Genomic DNA, 7,163 nt, shown 5'->3' with positions numbered 1-7,163 from the left:
GTCTTTCTTTCAAGAAGTATCTTCTGTTCTTCTAGTTGCTCCAGGCTGGTCTGCTTGTCCTTTCAAGTGGAAATTTCCCACCTCAGAAGATTCTGGATGCGGTTCAGGATTCCACCTATGGTCTTATGTAATACAGAGGCTCTGCAGGAAGCCTCCTTCACTGTGCACGTTTTAGCCCCATTTTAGGTATTCCAATCAGTTATAGGCAGAAAATCTCTCTCTCTTTTGTTCATTCATAAGAAATGCTATACATGTTCTTCCCTATTGGATTTCTAACTCCAGGTCTTTGAACATTCCATTATAATATTTGACTTTTTCTTCTTGAGCTGCACATTGAAAATTTCTGTTCACCTCTTTTACTTCCTCATTTCTTCCATTTGTTCTAGATTTTCTACACTGGATAGCAAGTTTCAGAGTCTCTTCTGACTTCCATTTTGGTCTTTTCTTTCTTCCCTGTCTTTTTTACTGACATTTTACTTTCTTCCTATATGATGTTCTTGATGTCATCCCACATCTCTTCTGGTGTTCTGGCATTAGTGTCTAATGCATCAAATCTGGATGGTCATATTTTGACTCTTTGGGAGTTGATTTAATGTTTTTCAGCTTCAGCCTGAACTTGCATACGAGCAATTTTTGATCTATTCCAAAGACTGCCCTAGTCTTGTTTTGGTTGATGATAGAGAGCTTCATTGTCTCTTCTCATAAATGTAGTCAATTTGGTTCCTGTGTATTCTGTCTTGTAAGGTCCTGTAAATAGGTGCATTTTACGTTGTTTAAAAATGGTATTTACAATGAATAAGTTGTTGGTCTTATACAATTCTATCATGCGTGCTCCAGCATCATTTCTGTCACCAAGGTCATGTTTTCCAACTATTGACCCTCCTCTGTTTCCAACTTTCACATTCCAGTCACCAGTAATTATCAATGCACATTGATTGCATACTTAATCAATTTCAGATGGAAGAAGTTAATAAAATTCTTCAGTTTCTTCATCATTGGTTTTAGTGGTTAGTGTATACATTTGAATAATAATGGTACTGACTAGTGTTCCTTGTAGACATATGTATATATCCTATCATAGACAACATTGTACTTCACGATAGATCTTGAAATGCTCTTTTTGATGATGAATGTAATACTATTCCTCTTTAATTTGTTTTTCCAGGCATAGTGAGTCATATGATTATCTAGTTCAAAAGGCCAGTATCAGTCCATTTCAGCTCACTAATGGCTAGGATATTGATTTTTATGCATTCCTTTTCATTTTTGGCAACTTCCAATTTTCCTAGCTTCAAACTCCGTACATTCCATGCCTGATTTTTAATGGATTCTTGCAACTGTTTCTTCTCATTTTGAGTTGTGCCCCATCAGCAAATAAAAGTTATGACAGCTTAGCTTTATCCATGCCATTAAGGTTAACTCTACTTTGAAGAGGCAGCTCTTCCCTAGTTGTATATTGAGTGACTTCCAACGTGAGGAGCTTGTGTTCCAGCATTATATCTAGCACTGTTTTGCTGCTATTCAAAATGTTTTCATCTCTACCACATGATTAACACTGTTCTGCTACTCTTCATAAGATTTTCAGTGATTAACCATTCAGAAGTTGTTTGCCTCTCCTTCCTTGTTTTGTTGTTGCTGGTGGGTGCCATCGAGTCAGTACTGACTCATAGTGACATTATGCACAGCAGAACAAAACACTGCCTGATCCTGGGCCAATGTCACTACTGTTGCCAGGCTTGAGTCCATCAATGCTGCCACTTGGCCAATCCATCTCGTTGGGAGTCTTCCTTTTTTTCTCTGACCCTCCACCTTACCAAACATGATGTCCTTCTCCAGCGACTGGTCCCTCCTGACAAGATGCCTGATATGAGAGACGAAGTTGGGCCATCTTTTCTAGACTGTATTAATCTGGAAGCTCTGTTGAAACCTGTCCGCCATGGGTGGCCATTGTTGTTGTTGTTAAGTGCTGTCAAATTGGTTCTGACTCATGGCAACCCTTTATAGCGTTCCCGAGGAGTGGCTTGTGGGTTTGAACCACACCAAGTACTTATCCTACAGCACCATACCAGTAGTCCATGGGGGATCATGCTCATATTTAAATTACTGGTGGCAAAGTTTCCAGCATCACAACTACACAGAAACCACCACAGTAACTCTAACTGACAAATGAGTAGTGGTAAATCCATCTAGTAAGACACATTTCTGACAGGTGGATACAAGATACAGGTGGCATCTTGAGGAAGGGGCTCTTTTTCTACTTTGCACAAAAGCAAATATAGTCTAGACACAACATAAATAGGGTTTGGCCTAAAATAATAAAAGAAAAATTATTTCAGTCATATTCATCAGCATTTTGGAAGAATTTTGTCATTTAACCCTATTGAGTCATTCAAATAAACAACTAATAGGGTACCTGCCAATTGGCAGCCACTGTTATTGTCACTGGGATAAAACTGACAACAAAACTCACCATTACTCCCACATTGTACAGGCATGCCTCGTGTTTATTTTGTGCTTTATTTTATTACATGTTGCAAATACTTGTGATTTTCATTCCAAAATGAACTATGAACTTGGGGAGTGGGAAGAATATAAGGTAAAGTTTGTGTAGTGCTAAGGAAAATGATCACTCTTTGAATGCAGAAAGATCTGACATTTAAAGCCCAACTCCAGGACAGTGCAGCTTTGGACCATTTACGTCCCTTAACTTCTCTATGTTGTTGTTGTTCCTATTAGCTACTGTTGAGTTGACTTGACTAATGGAAACCCTGTGTACGATGGAATAAAATGCTGCTCTGTCCTGTGCCAGCCCCATGTATGATCTTCATTGACTGATTTTCAGAAGTAGATGACCAGAACTTTTTTTCTTGGTTCATCTTAGTCTGGAAGTTCTGCTGAAAATTCAGCATCATAGTAATATGCAAGCCTCCAATGACATATGGAAGTGTCTGTGCATGAATACACTGACTTCAGATCAAACTTGGGTCTCCCTAATGAAAAGTGAAGGAGCTCTGGTAGCATAGTGGTTACGAATTGGGCTGAGAAGGTGAAGGCGCTCTGGTAGCATAGTGGTTATGAATTGGGCTGCAAACTGCAAGGTCAACAGTTCAAAACTACCAGCTGCTCCGTGGGAGAAAGATGAGGCTTTCTGCTCCCGTAAAGATTTACAGCCTTGGAAACCCTGTTCAGGATCGCCAAGGGTCAGAATGGACTCAAAGGCATTTAACAACAACAATGGAAGGTGGGAGTCCTGCTATGGTACTGTAAGATCAGCATTAGACTGCTAACCACAAGATTTGCACTTCACACCTACCTGCTCTGCTGTGGAAACCCGATTCAGAACTGACTTGATAGCGCTTAACAACAATGGAAGGTGAGCATTCAACCATTGACCCACCATTATCCCCACATTACTCTACACAGACATACCTCAAGTTCTTTTGTGCTTTGCATTACTACATGTTGGGAATACTTTTTACGAATTGAAGTTTTGTGCCAATCCTAAGTCAAGCAATTCTATTGGTACTATATTTCAAACATTTTCATAGTATTGCACACTTTCCTATACAGGGTTGCTATGAGTTGGAACAAACTTGATGGCACTTAACAACAATATTGCAAACTTAATAAACTCCAGTTATTATAACAACTTTTATATGCACAGGGAATTAATTTAAAAAATGCATAGTTGGCTTCATTGTGATATTGGCTTTATTGCAGTGATCTGAAACCAAGCCTACAATATCTCCAACATATGCCAATAGAAAGAATTAACAATAGCTTCTTCACTGCATTTGTTGAAACAGTTAAAGATAATACATATAAAACTTTTACTAAATAGTTTAGGACATAGTAGGCATATGATTGGTGGAGTAGTGATTATTACTATTGTTATCTAAGCAAGGGTAACAGCACAAACAATTCAGTTTTGAGTCTATTACCCACTGGGCAGCAGCAACTGATACTTGTAGCAGGTCTGAGATGGAGGGAGGTTGTAAGAATGAAACATTTACTTAGCTTCTTGTGGACTTTCCTTCCCCTTTGTGTAAAATATGGTTCTTAAACCTATTGAGAATATCCTCTATGATATAAAAAAGGACATATCGTCTATACATACCCATGTATAGACCTCATGGCCTATATGAGACAAAGAATTTAGAAGGAATTAAGACTTTACTAATCTATGTGGGAAATCGATGTTGAAATGAGATTCACCTGAAATGACAGAGTCATACTTAGTTATACTTTTACATGTTTTCAAAAGGGATACATTTTTTGGGCAAGACAGATTGAATCAGGAGGTTGTCATAGGTTGGTTCCCAGGAGGTCAATTCTTGGATGGAGATTTGCATTTGGGAGGTGGCTTGTGGTTCGCTCCTAAGATCAACACCTGTAGAATTGAAAGGAACCAGGATTGGGCAGAACGTAAGATGAAACTGAGATGCACTGAAAAAGGACGCTGGGTAGAATTAAAAAAACTCTCAAGCTGAGAATTGGGAATTGGGGATAGAGGGCCAGTTCTATATTTCTCTCCACTGCTCCCATCCAACCCCAACCCCTGCCATCATAGAACTGTCGTTGGATGTGAGCTATCCCTGAGGAGCACAGTGACCAGTTTAAGACTTAGCTTTTGCTTTGAGCTATCTGCTTCCAGTACTAAATGCAGCTGGGAGAATCATGTACTTTAGTCCTGGAAGTGGAGATTTGAGCATGGCATTACAATGGAGATGAAAGCAAACCCATCCATAATGGACACCACAGGGAGATGAGTTAGTTAGTTAGCAGTTCTTGCTCATCTTTTCCTCATCACAGAATACAGAAAATGTAACCATATCATGCACTGGAGTAAACATATTAGGCTGCCTGTGGTCAGAGGCAACATATTCTGGGACTTTTCCTACCACAGGCTCAACTAACTGTCCTGAGAACTGATACGGTCAGACTTTGACAAGCCTATAACCTGAGAGGGGATATTGGCAGGTAAGTGGTAGAATTCTCCTCTTCCATTAAGGAGCCCCAGGTTTGATTCCTTGCCAGTGCAGCACATGCACAACCACCATCTTTCTGTTAGTTGTTGCTTCCGTGTTGTTATGAAGCACTCGTTTTGGCAGAGCTTCCAGACTAAGACATCTTAGAAAGAACAGCCTGGCAATCTACTTCTGAAAAGTAGCCAATGAATTACAACAGTCTCATCCATAACAGATCATGGGGATGCCACAGGACCACACAATGGTCCATTCCATTCCATTGTGCATGGAGTTGCTGTATGTCAGGCCAACTGGACAGCCGCTAACTACAATAGAAGTATAATTCAAGCCTAAGCATGTTCTTGTGAAATGTTAAATTAAGGACATAAAGGCAGCTTTTGGCATGTTCAAAGTTGATAGAAATCATTTGCAAAGGCATTTGATCTCCGGTCTATAAGAAATAAAGCTTAATTCCTCCTGTCACATTGTATAAGGCTCACTCACACTTTGACAGAAAATCAAAGGCTGGGATTCAGATAAAAGTATCTTCACTTTGAAGCCTCCTTAAAGTGTTCTGAGACTCACAAAATCTCTCTGGGGTTCAGAGACATGAATTTAGTTTCTTTGGGGCTGCCTGTTACTTTGGGCCAGTATTTAGCTCTTGATTTTCATTGAGATGTTCCTAAAATGCATTGTTGGTCCCCCTTCCCTTTCTGTGTTCTAATCAACCATGGGAAGAGAAGCAAATAATCAGCTTCTATCTAAGATTCATTTCTCCACGCTCTGCTACTTTTATAATATGATGAAATCTGAAAAGTTGTTGTGGGTCATGGTCATTATCTGACTACTATAGTCTATTACAGTGAGCCCTGGTAGAATAGTGGTTATAAGTTGGGATGCTAACCTCAAGGTTAGCAGTTCAAAACTACCAGCCGTTCCACAGAAGAAAGATGAAACGCTCTGCTCCGTTAAAGATTTACAGCCTTGGAAACCCTGTGCAGGGTTGGTAGGAGTCAGAACCTACTCCACAGCATACCACCACCACCATAGTCTACTACAGATTTGCAAGTAAATGCTCTGTTGATACTTCTAATATAATCAATATGTCAGACATCACAAACTGGGGTCACAACTATGTTTAGTTTGTCCTTTATAGTGTCAGTTAATACATTCTTGTTGTTAAGTGTCATTGAGTCAGTTCTGATTCATACAGATCCTGTAAAGAGTTTCCGAGGAGTAGCTGGTGAGTTTAAGGAGCTCTGGTAGTGCAGTGGTTACGAATTGGGCTGCAAACCTTAAGGTCAGCATTTCAAAACTACCAGCTGTTCCGTGGGAGAAAGACGAGGCTTTTTGCTCCCGTAAAGATTTAGAGCCTCAGAAACCCTGTACAGGGTCACTATGAGTCGGAACCGACTCCCAGCACATAACCAACCACCACTACCAACCACCACCACCAGATGATGAGTTTGAATTGCTGACCTTGTTCTCAGTCCAGTGCTGATCCTACAACACCACACCAACACCACATGTAAAAAATGTTAAATTAGTTGCCAACATTAAAAAAAAATTAGGAGATTTAAAAAAAAACCCAACAAATCTGGTTTCTTCCCATATGACAATAATTAGTTCAAATCAAGTTTTGGCTGCCATCTTGAGATGGGGTATGAACTCTCTAGTTTACTTTCTCCACCCTGTCCTAAACCTCACCACCTAAATGCTTCAATCATTTATGTTACATGCTGGACCCTTTAGGCAAAGGAGCTTGAGAACTGGTTTGTTATGATTTGGGAGGCCTATTGGAGCTTCTAAATGACAGCAAGGAAATGGTCAAACTCACCCTTGGGGGAAAATAGATATTTTAACTTATTGATATGACTTTAAAAACAAAAATGTTTTATTGTGAATTATGTGATAGTCTATATGGGAGAACACTAGCTTTACATTCATCCTATTGTATATCATTACATTGGCATGGTTGCAATCCCCTCCATGCACCATCAACTAACCAAAGGGTTAGCCTGCCCCTTGGACATCAGCACAGAGCCCCTCTCCCTCTCTGGGTCTAGAGTTCCCAGCAGTGCCATCTTTCCATGTTATTGTCTCTGCCTCCATCTCTGGAATCACTGTTTCTCTGGGTAGGGTCCTGTACTCCACTCTTGTCCCTTGATGGTCCCAGGGCACTCCACTCCTGGACTG

The sequence above is a fragment of the Chrysochloris asiatica genome, unplaced genomic scaffold (assembly GCF_000296735.1).
Source record: "Chrysochloris asiatica unplaced genomic scaffold, ChrAsi1.0 scaffold00002, whole genome shotgun sequence".
Taxonomy (NCBI): Eukaryota; Metazoa; Chordata; class Mammalia; order Afrosoricida; family Chrysochloridae; genus Chrysochloris; species Chrysochloris asiatica.
This window is presented reverse-complemented; position numbering follows the sequence as displayed.